The sequence below is a fragment of the Cupressus sempervirens genome, chromosome 3, assembly GCF_028749045.1.
Source record: "Cupressus sempervirens isolate cs-2001-9-10 chromosome 3, ASM2874904v1, whole genome shotgun sequence".
In the NCBI taxonomy this organism is placed as follows: Eukaryota; Viridiplantae; Streptophyta; class Pinopsida; order Cupressales; family Cupressaceae; genus Cupressus; species Cupressus sempervirens.
Window position 1 is genome coordinate 523,573,042 of NC_143120.1, and position 14,596 is coordinate 523,587,637.

A 14,596-nucleotide genomic window follows, 5' to 3' on the forward strand; every position below is an offset into this window, starting at 1 on the left:
TCAAGTGCCAAGCAAGTAATAGGTGCCGAGCATCAGTAAAAACTTTGTTGATGTTGAGTGAATCCATAGTAGGTGCCGAGCATCAGTAAAACATAGTTGGTGCCGAGTAACATAGTATGTGCCAAGCATTATAATTTCAATAGTGCCAAGCTATTGCATTATTTGAAAAGTCAAAGATTCACTAGATCTGAGTCAACAAGTTTGTTACCTTGAATTTTGTGAACTAGATGGAGGATAAGGATGATGAGCTAGTGGCACAGAATTTTAGATAAACCATTTTTGGATGAATACAGGTGGATTCTTCATGATTTTTCTAGAAGGAACAAGATATGGGGTAGATTCATTGAATCTTACCTAATCCATTTGAATTAAAATTAAAAGCGAGAAGATTAGAGCAGGAAAAGTATTCCATACTTCTATTTAAGGAGTTACAAGTCAAGAAGAAAGAGTTGCCAAGTTAAGTGGTTGGTAGGATGTCAAGGTGAAGGCATCAAGAGAGAGGAAGGAAAAAAGTACAGAGACTATCTTGATAGGTGAGCACAAAGGAGATTGCACTAGTACATCAAGCATGAAGATTCAAGGAGACAAAGCTTGAAAGGAGGACAAATTGTAACAGTTATAGAGAATGAAAGCCAAGAAAATTTGAGAACTGAATTGAGATTTGAAAGCTTCAAGTTATTTTGTGATTTGCATCAGATCAAAAGCCCTTGTTGTTACTCTCTAACAATTGTATCGGTTAGGGGTAAAATCCTATGGACTTAGGTTGGTTTAATAGCCATTTATAAATCGTTTAATAGGGTGGCATTCCAAGTGAATGCTCTAAAATCCTCTAACAAGGCCCACTTCTAACAAGGTGGTTGAAATTATTTAACCAGGTTACATTTAATAGTGTTTTGTAGCCTTTAATAGGGCAGGCCTTTCATAGGGCATCACTTTAGAAGAGTGAAAATTAAGTAGCCTATTATTGGTGGCTTTTCCCAAATTGGATTTCCATGTAAATCACTGTGTTATGTGTTGATTCTTTATGTGTTATTCTTGCATGTTGATTTTACAGTAACTTGCTCAGTAGGAAAGTTTAAGTTTGAATGCATGATTAGTCAAATGGCCTCACTTGGTGAAAAAGTTTAATTAAGACATTTGGACCTTGAATAACTGATTCAATCCCCCCCCTCTCAATTATTCTAAAGCATTTATAATAGCCCCCAGTTGGAAATCTAAATGTCCAACCTCCATGAGGAGGAGCTCAATGAGCATCCACTATTTTGGTTTCTTTGTTTTGTGGAAACATATGTTCTTGTGTTATCGTTTGGATGGTTTGTAAGCAATGTTTGTTTATCAAAGAAATAAAATTAAAAATTTATTTTGTTCTCAAAACATTTTTTTTATGGTGTATGATGTGTTGAAAATATGGGTTTGTTGTAGTGAACTATTTTGAGAATATTAACTTGGGACCTCACCAATGATTTCATATGAACCTAGTTGACTTGTACAGAAAGGGTCTAGACAGAAAAATGCTTAGGTGTTTAGAGCTAGAAGATTCTAAAAAGGGACTTGCTAAAGTTCATGAAGGCATTTATGGGGCACATTCTAATGGCCTTGCACTTGCTAGAAAGCTACTTAGGGTGGGTTATTACTGGCCAACAATACAAGCTGATTCTGTTCGTTATGCCAAGTCTTGTCAAAAATTCCAATTCCATGGTAACTTAATTCATTCTCTTGGATGTGAGTTGATTCCTTCTATTACATATTGGCCATTTCAACAATGGGAATTTGACTTGGTAGGTAAAATTCATCCAAGTTCATCTAGTGGTCACAAGTTCATCATTACAACAATTGAGTATTTTAGTAAATGGGTTGAAGCCATGCCATTATCTGCTACTACAGGAAAACATGTTGCCTTGTTTATACTAAATCACATCATTTTTTGGTATGGTATCCCTTCCTCTATTGTCACTGATAATGGAGGACAATTCAAAAATAAGGACCTAAGGCAACTATGCAAGAAGTTTGAGATCAAACAACACTGGTCTTCTATTTATTACCCTCAAGGGAATGGCCAAGTAGAGGCCTCCAACAAAACATTGATGAAAATATTGCATTGCATGGTTCATAAGTTTGGGGGAGATTGGCATCTATAGATAAATCCAACACTTGGGCTTACAGAACTACCATCTGTACTCCTATAGGGGTTATGCCCTTTGCTTTAGTTTATGGCTCTAAGACCATTCTCCCATTATAAGTAGAGATCCCCTCCTTGTGAGTCTCTTTACATGGATTGATAACTAATGAAGACCATAGAGCTATGAGAATATAGGAATTAGAGATTCTTGACGAGCACTATAAGGAAACTTTTGATCACATGAGAGCTTATCAGAAGTGCATGTCTAGTCAGTATAAGAAGAAGGTTCATCCATGTGAGTTTCAAGTTGGTGACCCCGTGCTTAGAGAAAATCTAAAAAATCAATAGCATAGAGAGCAGAAGGGAAAGTTTGAACCTAATTGGTTGGGCCCATACATTATCACAACAGTATTGGGTCTGAGGCTTATCAGCTGTCTACTCCTAAAGGTGAAGAACTTGTAAAACCTATCAATGTCCTACACTTAAAGAAGTTCTATGCTTAAAGGCTTATGACTCAACTATCTTGTACATATCTATGATCTTGAAAAAATCCTAAAAAGTGAAAAATGTCTTGAAAAAATGATCATCCTAGTGAAAACCTAGCAATAGGTGCTTTGATGTATCACCAAAAAAATCAAAAAATTAAAAAATACACTAAAATTGAAAAAAGTCCTGAAAAAATATACCAAGTGGTTAAAACCTAGAAACAAGCATTACTTGAGACCCTTGCACCTACATCTATCAGTCTCAATCACCCATTTTGCTACACACTTCCTAGCTTGGGATTATTTTTTGTCCTCGTCTTAGGGGCATAGCTGCTTAGTCTATTAAGGTATCCTTGTGAATTAGGGTTTCTTTGGAAACTCACAAAACAATGTTTCTCAACAGTACCCCCACCCTTGACATCAAGTGTTTCTCAACACTTTTTTGATAGTTACCTATAGTCTTCGGTGTCGTGATATTTCTCATTTTCAAAATCAAGTCTTGAAGAAATGGCCAAGTGATTGACATACATGCACTTAAATGCTTAAACAATTGAGCTATGATGATTTTTATCTACTTTGTGTGCTATCAATTATGATTTCTTTGCTATATGTTCCCTCCCTAATAGTCTTTCGAGGATGTCATGGACTAGAAGATTAGGGGCATGGGGCATGTTTTCTTGATTTTAGCTTGTGGGTATACTTTATTTGTCTATAGTGTTTAAAACATTCATGCTTGTCCTATTTGACACTTTGACTTATAAATGTATCATCCTTGACTATTTTCGCAAGATCACAGTCAGGGGCTATCTTGGTGCTTATGCCTCGATACAGGTATAGTCTTGCTATATTAAACTTAGGGAATCCAACTGCAGGTCATCTTGACCTATTTGTCTTTGATGCATAGGTTAGATTCCCACATTTCTATCTAATGTAGATCCTATTCATATCCTCATAGTTATACTAGTGATGATTGTATGATTCATGATGTCCCTAATAAATGTTTAATGATGAAAATAGAGTCTAAAAATGTTATGAGTTCTTTGCTGGTAAACCACTCTATATGTTGGCTTTCATTATAGTTTCATTTTAATCTTAATCTTGCATATGGAAAAATCTCTCTCTTCATGTTTTGCAGACATGTCAGCTAACTTCTTTCACATTTTTCTTCTTTATCATGTCTTCCATCTTCTTGATCTTTTGCCCCAAACTCCTCAAAATTCCACAAAAATTGCACCCCTAGCTGATTTTGACATTCTAGATCCATTTTTAGGATCAAAATCAAAATCCAAGTTTTTCTTGATGGTCAAAATTGCATTTTAAAATTCTACCTTCTTCAAAGCAGTTAGTTGACTTTATGAGGTCTAATCTCTGAATCATAGCTAGGGCATCTTCAATTCTTCATGTCTTCATCATTTCTATGCTTCATATCTACTCAAATTCACCCTTTCATGTCTTAAATCATATTTCTACTCAATTTGAGCTAATTATTTGTGGTCAACTCTAGTTAAATTGGGGCATTCTGTCACTCTTTCATAGTCACTCTTTGGTTCTACTCATCTATCTATCATCTTGGACATTGCTATATTTTTCTTTTCTCATACTTCACTCATTTCTACATTCCCCTTACCTCATTTAAATTTTGATCTTTAGGGGGTAGAAATACTCTATCTTCACTTGCTATAGCTATCAATTTCTTAGGAGCATTTGTGTGATCTTTCGACTTGCTCTTGATCTATTTTTTCTTTACTAGGTGTTAGCAATCTTCTCAAATTTTGACATCATCTTTTTCCTAGTGTTCAGTACTACAACTATCAGGTTGTACATTCAGGATTTGATATCTCTTATTGTATTTCATTCTTCAAAATTAGATATCTATATCTATTGCTACCCACTTGGCTTTTGTTTTCTTTGACATAATGCATTCCTAGATTGATCACACATTAGTTAAAGAGGGGCAAATGTAATCTCCTAAAAATGGTCATCTAGATTATTAGCCCCCTTCTCAGCATTTTGGCTAATTTAATTAATCATTTACCTAGACTAAATTGCTAATAATTAATTAATTTGATTATAACCTATAGTTTGACTATGCTATCCTAAGTTCATTATTTAATTAAAAGAACATGTCCCCTTCTAATTAAATAAAAGACCCCATTGTTCTAACCCACTTAAAGTACACACATAAAGTCCTTTTTCTATTTTGCAATTAAAAGAAAGGCTTTTTGAGACTTTTTTGTTATATGATAAGTCAACTTATATTCTATTGGTTGAATTTGTGTGCACATGGATCACTCCCACTTTCAAACTCCACCCTTGATTACATTCATCTTACCTCTTAATCTTTACCATCCATTTTTCTTTAAAAAGGAGAGAGCTTTCCCCCTCAAAGCATTGATCCTCATTTTGAATATTGTTATGCTATAGGTTTTCTAACAAGTTTCCTTGGAACTTTGTGGAGAACTTCTCATTCCTTGTCTCATTGTCTCATCACCATTGCATACTAGTTTAGAAGCATCTTGAATGGTAGTTTAGTTCTTTTTGGAATAATCTAATATCACATAGCATAACTAGTTTGGGTTGTAATACTTTCATTCTTGTTAACATGGTTGAATTTTGCATATTCATTCTAGCTTAGTCTCCATTTGCATTACATTTTTTTGAGAGTTCTCATTGTAGAAACTTTCATTCTTTCTCTTATCTCAAAGGATCTCCCATTGCATGGTTTACTAGGAAGAAGTGTATCTCTAAGGCTCGGTTGAGAGCCTTCATACTTGAACAATACCTTCTTGCACTCTGTGGATAGGGAGCTCTAAGCCGGCATCCAAGCATTTCAAACTCACGAAATCATTTGGATAGAGGGGCTTAGAGTGTGACACCTTTTGAGTGTACAATGATGATGATCCTAATGATGAGATGGATGAAGAATAATATCAATGACCACGGGGGGTGTTTGTTTAGCTAACAAGGTAATGAGGGCTACAATATTCTTTAAAATATTTAAAGTCTCAACTTTTTAAAATTTAACACATTTGTTTGTTATTGGATAGGACTTTCCTTTGCAAAGGACCACAAATGCACATCTACCGATGATAACAAATATCAACAATGACATGGATATGCCTCTACAATAATATAGGAAAGGACAAAAAACCAAAAAACCAAAAAAGAAATGATTCATGTTAACTTATGTAACTTATTTGATAATGAATGATGTTTATGTCTAGATGTTTAATTTATGTTCTATTGAATGTTCATGTGAATGTTATAATCAGTCTTATTTTTTAATGTTAATGTGAATGTTCGAAAGAAACTTATGTGTTAATGAATGCTATCATGTGATAATTCATGAATGTTAGCAATTTATTAATAGAATGAATGAATTTTAGATGTTAACAAGGAATTTAGATGTTGGGGGGGTTGGGTCAAATGAGCTTCCACCTTCACGTGGTTGGCCTTGATTAGTACAGATTATTAAATTGTTCTCAAAATCAAGTAAATCTCAACATTAACTATGATTGCATGACAACTAACTATGTGAATCTCTTGGTTTTAAAAAATGTAGAAGGATGACATAGTCAAACTCATTGATTTATGAAATTTAAGTGTAGTGTATGAAGTATTCGAAAGAATGGCTTTCTATGGGATTGAATCAAATTATTCCTCTCTAAGGTATTCTATTGTCGAGATTATACTTACTAATGAAAATATGGTTTATCATGAGTGAAAGGCCTGATTTTGAATCTAATTTGTGTTGATCATATATTGTGATGAAATTATGATTGATGAGTGAAGGTCTAATTTTGAATCTAATTTGTGCTGATCATATATTGTGATGAAATTATGATTGATGAGTGAAGATCTAATTTTTAATCTTTTGAATGTGACTTGTGGGGATTATAAATGTATATTTGTAGATGCATATGTGGGGGCATGGGTCATGTCTATACAGAAAAGGGCCAGATTAGATGTTATTGCTATGTAGAGGGCTTTCCTAGTTGAGAGCTCTCCCACTTAAGGTTGGCAAAGTGGCCAAATGCCTCAAGATAAAACAAATTTATGCTTACAATGCTGATTTTATTTCCCTTACAAGGTAATCCATAATATTATTGATTTTAGAAGGTCCATGTTCTTGTTTGAAGTAACTTTGAAAAATACTATATGACATGATCCATGAGATGAAACACCAATAAGAATGAAATGTGATCAACGTGAAAAAATAACTACCAGTTTTTTATTTGTTGTCTAAACTTTGATATTTAGTACATTTTTATTCTTGTGGTTTTTGTTTAATTTTGAATATACTTAAAATAGATTATGTGATTTTTTCTTTTATCAACATTTTGTATCATATTTTTAACTATCTATAATTGACAACTGGATAACTTATTATGGCATTGAATCATAGCATCTGATCCTAAATTCATTTCTTTATTGAATAGATCATCATGACATCAAATCATAGAATTTTATTCCATAACTCATGATCACAATGAATTATAGAATTTGATTCAAATCTTCCTAAAAGAAAAAAACTCACATAATATATTTCAAAATGCTCAAACAAAAATTCTGAACTATTTACAAAAACATATACTGATGGTCTTATTTTTCTAGTGATATAGAATGTTCTTATTTACATTGTACGTGGCCCTTCCAAGTTAGGATATATAGAATAGATTGAATTGCTTCAAGATCCATGTAGTTTACATGTAGCTAGAACTAATTTCTCTAGCCTCATTAATTTACCTACTATTTACACCAATTTAGTCATGGTTTTCCTTTGATTGATTTATAAAAAATTGTGACTCATTTAGTCACTTGTTTGGTATTCATAGGGTCCCAACTTTGGCATTAGATACACAATTGGTTATTTGCTTAAATTTGAATGAATTGTTGAACTTTTTTTGCAATGATAACTAAAACATGTTTTACATTGTAATATTAAAGTAATATTTAATTGCTTTAGTGCTTTTACTATTGCAAGTGCATCACATATTATTTCTGTCAAACAATCCTTGTGCCATTGTTAGTACACAATTTCAAAACAAACAAAAAATTGTTTAAGAAAAAATTTGTAAAGGTTTGACATGTGATTCAAGAGAGATCCCTAGAGAAATATAACAAATGAACAAACACAAGGCCTAATATAATGAGAAATGCAATAGAAATAATTTTCCTCACTTCTACTAGTTATAGTTTTGTGGCAACATTTAGGAAATTGGCCAGATTTGGTTGTAAATGCACTACATAGAATTTTTCCAAGTTACCAAGTAGTGCAATGACACTTTGACAAACATCAATAGCCTTATCTCCAAAACATTGTAAAAGAAGATTTATAAAATCACTCCTTGTAACTAGACTTTCAATTCAACTCCAAGGCCTTCAAAAAGCTTGGAGAGAAAGTCCAGTGAGAAAAAAAATATTATACAGATCACCTACCTTTATAGCATCAACATTTTGAATTTTTTTTTTTGATTCATATCAAGTTGATAGATCTCACAAATACAAGTTCAACATAATGAGTAAACCCAAGATCCATTGGCTATGCTATTGCTATGAAATATTCAAGCAAAGGAAAAAGATCCATATCTAAATTTGAGTGTTGTTGCCATTTAACAATAAGTGGAGGTATTAAAATATAAAGATATTTTTCAAGGTTGATTCCCCCCTCCACTCACAACATCTTCAAGTGTACCAATCACATCTTATACAATACAAAGATTTGGCCTTTGGTATTTAGCAAAGGCACACAACACAAAAGGTGTTGTAAAATAAGGTCTAGATGTGGTGCCAACTCTCTTGCTACCTCCTCTTCAAGGGTAGAAAAGGAAGATCAAGAAACATCCTAACTCTCTTGTTGTTGTCTAAAATTCATCTAAGACTGGTAAGTACCTTAACAAAATATTCCACCCTTCTAGATGACATGTGACCTGAACAATCCATTTATTATACTAAGAAAGAGTCCAACATGTGATTATTCACTCCAAAGGATACTTGTCACCAAGAAGAGGCACAAGAAAAGAAACCATCAAGTTCTGCAGCACTACATTTTCTCAAATCCCATGAATTTATTATATCTTCTTCTTCTTCTCCATCATAAGTTTCATATGCCCCTTGTGCTTGTGAATACAAAAATCTAGGTTCCAAATCTTGATCCCTATCAAAAAAATTTTCACAAACCTCTGCATCAAAAAGTGCCTCATCATTATATGCATACACCATGTTTGAAAATAGAACCACAATCAAGTGTGGTAGAAAATCCCTGAATATTAATGGATGAAGATGAGCTTCACAAATTGCAGACCAAAATTCACATGACTAGAGAGCCACTTCTTCATTAACATCTTGATTTTATTGCAACATATATATAATTACATTTCTCATCTAGGGTTATAGGAAATTAGGATGAGCCTTAATGATCTAAACTAATGCAACACATAACAATTTCCTAACCTTAATAGCCAAATTATGAGAAAGAGTAATCAAACCCTAAAGATACTTATCCATAGATAGTAGAAATATTTTAGGCATAAGCTTAATATACTACATCATAGAGCTAAGTGCCAGTTTCTTGAGAGAAAGATATGGTGACATAAAATATTAAAATAATCTAGGAAAAAAACATCGATAGGTCACGCCTGAAAGCCTAGTACACTAGCATCCAACCCCTATTGTATATCTTCATTGATCTTTGATAATGTATCAATAGCACCTTCCATCAGATTGAAATAATTGCTATCAAATAATTGAACTAGTGCCTACAACAATTTTAGCCAACCATGTACTTTTCCTTGTTGGACTATAATTTACTAACAATAGTTCCTATTGTTGAATTAAGGTTTTTCTGGTACCCTCAAACAAGGAAGGAACTCTAATTGGATGTAATGAAGTATCTCTTCCTATTTTTATATGATTGTAATGTCCCACTTTAGGATCTCTTTATATTTTGCATTGTATCATGTGCTTTGTAATTTGTACGGTGAAATTATTGATTGTAGATATATAAATTTGCAAACTCCCTTATATAATTCACTTATTTTATTAATTATGAAACTCAGTGTCTTGTTTCATCATAGTTATCATCTTAGATATGGATGTATAATCTTAGCACAATAATATGAGGTTTTATACGATATATGTTGATCTTAGATTGGTTTTGACAATTGAGTGTTTACACACTTAAGTCATTTACTTAGTTCATGCTGAACAAGTAGTACATGCCAAGCATAACATATACATTATAGAGTATACCAAGTCCATAGTGAGTGCTGAGTCACTCATGTGTCGAGTCACTCAAGTGCCCAATAGATAGTGTATGCCAAGTGATTTAAGAGCCGAGCAAGTAGAACATGTTGAGTAATATAGATGATGAGTTTAAGTGAAGAATTTAGTATACATTGAGTGTCAAAGACTTCAGATGCTAAGTGATATAGTTGTTTGTAATGGCACAAGAAACTATGTAAATTATTTTTGAGTCAACTAAATATTGAATTATGATATTTTGGAGATAAGGAGAAATCTTAAGTTGGATTCCCAATGCAAATACAAGCAACTAGTCAGAAAAGGGGAAGGTTTATGTGGAAAAATAGATGAATCATGATCGTTGATTCATACCTAACCCTAAGTCACCTATGTCTTTTTTAGGAGGACAAACTCTAAACTCTCTAGTGTGTGAAGAAGGTGAATGAAGGAGTGAATAGAGAAGTTTGCATTCACAAAAAAACTATTCATTGGTGACTAAGGAGTTATGATCTAAGATTACATTGTAGAATCAATTAAAGTAGAATAGAGGAAGGGACAAGCATACAACAAAGAGACATTTGATCAAGAAGGATCAAGAAAAAATCAATTTAAAGGTGATCTATTATCAAGCAATCAAGTGCTAATGGTAGGATCACTACTAAATCATTCTAGTAGGTGAATTAGTCAAATCTCTTAACAAAGTAGTCCTAATAGGCTATATTGAAATCCTCTAACAAGGTGCTTACTTAATTATGAGTTAAAGTCCTTTAGCAAGGCACACTTTTAACAGGGTGTTGAAATCCTTTAACAGGGTGAGACCTAATAGTCTTTGTAAGCCTTTAACATGGTAGACCATTCATAGCGTAGATCATGTCTCATGATCAAAATATTGTAACCTTCATTGGATACACTTTATTACTGCAATAGTGAAGATTTGTGGGTGTCATCCCCACCCTAATTTTAACTTCTCATTGGAGGGTATTTGGGTAATCATATCTGGTGTCATACATGTGTGAATGTAACTTACTTTCTTACATGTTTTAGATGTATGTACTTTAAATGTTATTTTAGTTTAATTATTGAATGCATGAGATGGATGTGTGGTGAAAGTTTTATTGGTCAAAGTTTTAAATATTGATTCACCCCCCCTTAGAATTTTACCTTTCCTATTGTAATTCCAACAATTAGTGTTAGAGCCTTGTTCTTTGAAAGAGAAGCTTTGTAGCTTTGAGGAAAGATCTTGGAAATGGAAGTCTAAAAGTTGGGAAAGACTATTGAGAATCAAGGAATTGAAATACAACTTGTTCTACATCAACTAAATAAAGCAAGAGAAGAACTAAAGAAATCCTTGAAGAGAAGGAAGGAAATTGCTATTGAGGAGAATGACACACAATATAGAGAGATAGACACTACCACACTATTTTGCTAATGGAAACTCCAATTAATTTGATGCAATAGTTGTATATCTAATGGGAATAGAGCCCAAGAAAAGGAAATAAAAAATCTCAAGTTAGAGCAAGAAACACAAGCCATACTACAATGTAAGGCAAGTGGACTAAAGAAGAAAGCTATGGAAGACAAAGCCATGATTGAAGAGGACAAAAGAATTTTGAGCAAAAAATTGGAAGAGAAATCATCAAAACTAATTAAGATTTCCAACATGTAATTGGATACACTGAGTCAAATGATAAATGCCAACTATGAGCTAAATGTCAAGGACATTGAGATAACAACATTGAATTTGTAGAATGAGCAATTGCAAAGTGAACTAAAAAGGGAAAAGAGATTTGATAAAAGTTTCAATAAACCAAATGAAGCCATCAAACACTTTGAGAAATTATTAAGATCCCCTCAATCCAATAATGACACATTAGGACTGGGATACACAAGTACTGAAGAAGGAGAGTCACCCAAGAGTGATAAAGAAAGGAGAAAAAAAGGTAAGGATTCCAAACCTACTTGTCATAATTATGGTAAGAAAGGACATACTGCTAATGTGTATAGGAGTAGAACTACAAATAAGAATGTCAAGCATAAGAACATGGTTCACTATCATAAGTGTAACAAACAAGGTCATTAGGCACATGAATGCAAAACCAAGACCATGCACACATAAAGATTTGAAGGATATTGTTATAACTATTAGAAGTATGGACATAGAGCTTTTGAATGAAAATCCAAACCCATGTGGTCATCAAATAGGAAAGCAAAGGTAAGGAACAATGACAACTCTTATAACTAGGATTATAACACAAGATATATCTATCATTATTGTCAAGAATGTGGACATGTTCCTGAGAATTGTATTAGGACACACTTTAGAGGTGACTACAAGAGGTGGTTGAGTCAAGCCATATGTTTTAGCTAGTTTAAGATTGGTCATATCAGTAGGTATTGCCCAACAAGGTTAAAGGCACCAAGTTGTGAATTTGACAAAGGAAAAGGCAAGGTAGATGTTGAAAATGCCACAAACAAAATGAACAAGACATGGAAGAAGAAAGATGATTGCAACACATCAAATGGAGAAAGGATCACTTCACCTAATGGGTCAGGTGATCACACCTCATCAAACTAAGCAATCAAGAGGTATGTGGGACTAATATTTAAAAGTTATATCATACATCAGTTCCAAAGGATTTAGTACTAAAATGTTTACATAAGCATGAACAAAGATGCAAGATATTATTAGGAATTCAAGAAAAATCTTTAAGTTTTTCATGTTTTTGCCAAGCATGAAAAATTTCCTATGTCTCCTGAGTAAAATGCTAGAGGATGCCAAGCTAACAAACTGGTTTGTTGATGCTGAGCTTGTAATGGCTACTGAGTGAATGAAATGTTAATGGATGCTGAGTGAGTCCAAAATTGGTTGATGCCAAGCTTGCAATTGTTTAAGCACTCAACACTGATTACAGGGTTTCAAAAGGGTATTTAATTGATTTCAACTTAATTTTAATCATTTTGAAATTGAGAAAGAGTGAGAAGAGCAAGAGGAAATTTGGAAATTCTTAAGAAGTGATTGTAGAAGATTTGTGCAATGATTCATAACCATTTCATCTAATCTCACAAGGTATTTATCAAGAGTCGAGCTACACTGTTTATATTTTCATAAATGCTAGTTTGACATTATGGAATCTAGTTCAAAGAATGTAGAGGGTAAGGAGATTTTGAATGTTTAGTTAGTTAGTAATGAAGTTAAGCAACCTATATTCAAGGCCATATCTAATATTTCTTACAAATAAGACCCCTCTAGTGTGTTATCCATGATACCACTAAACATTCTAATGGTGCAAGATGTTAGAAAATTTTATAACTATAAAAGTGGTAGAATTAGTGATATGGAGATAAGGCAAGGATATGATAGACCATGTGATAATGGTGTCTTGAAGGTAGAATACAAAATTGTAGAGAGGAAAGGATTAAATCATGCCCTAGATTTCTCGAATGTATTCAAAATAGAATGGATTAAGATATTATTGAGCAAGATACATGATGGTTCACTATGGCTAGATAATGGACCTACCAAGATAATTAAAAGGATAATCCATAGGGTTACAAGATATCCAACCCTAGATCAGCCTAAGACATTGAGGAGTGACTCAAAAGAGGTCATTGAAAAGAACACTGGAGTCGTGTGGAACCAGAGAGGCATGAAAATTGACATTAGTATTGATCCATTGATAGACTTTGTAGTAAGGGTTATTTCATAGAAATTTTACCAATCTAGTAGATTAAATATTTTTCCCTATACAATAGTGGATGTTGGTTATAAAATTGTAAAGAAAGATCACACATATGATCTTGTAAAGCTACAATTACAACAATTGATGGAGAACCTAGGAGCAATAAGAAAGACAAAGAGTGCACGATAAAAATTTGGTTCTATATTGATATTCATTTTATTTTATCTTCAAAATACTTTTCCTACATTTGGCACTATGGGATGGAAAACAAACAGGTTAGTGGCAGTAAAAATTGGTGAGTTCATTGAATAATTATTTGAGAATTTTGAATTTGTGATGACTAGCTATTTTGAAGACTTTAAGAATCCATTGAAGAAAAGATTGAGATTTCTAGTTTCACTAGTAGAAAAATATTATGATGATATCTATTTTCTAGTGGATGCCAACTATACATTTTCTCAAGCTGCTACTCCAAGGGTAAGATGGTTGAGACCCTTAGGATATGAAATAAATGTAGATGAAGCCTTTATAGCTATTATTGCATTACTTGTAGAAGAGGTAGACAAAAATGCCAAGGCATTTGGAAATTATGAGTTGGCTAAGTCCAAGATTACCATGGAATTGAAGACAACCTTTTTTATTAAGAAGAAAGATAAGTTAGTGAAGAAACTAAAATCTAAATTTGGTGAAGGTTCCAAGTAGGAAGAGGAAGATGAAGAAGAGGATGATGAAGAAGAAGACTCTCAAGCACAAGCACCACTTACAATTACTCAAGGAATGGGAGAAGACCAAGAAGAGGAGGAGACTGAAGATGCTGAAGGTGCTAAGGGAGAAGAAGCTAAGGAAGCACCTACTCCCACTAGTCAAAAGAAGAGGAAGGCCAAAGAAAAACCTATGACAAGGGCTAATAAAACTATCAAACCAAACTAGGTTAAGACTACAACACCTACTACAAGGGCTAGTGCATGTGCCATTACTAAAAAGACCAAGGAGAAAGAAAAACTAGAAGAGCAAGAAGGAGGAGTGTAGAAAAAACCAAGAAGGAAATATGTTGCACAAGCTAAATTAGA

General features: G+C 33.3%; 1 pseudogene; it reads right to left on the reverse strand.

Annotated features, from left to right (window-relative positions):
* Window positions 1-7,698: 7,698 nt before the first annotated feature.
* LOC149567480 (transportin-1 pseudogene) lies at window positions 7,699-9,404 on the reverse strand (annotated as a pseudogene).
* Between the last annotated feature and the right edge of the window lie 5,192 nt (window positions 9,405-14,596).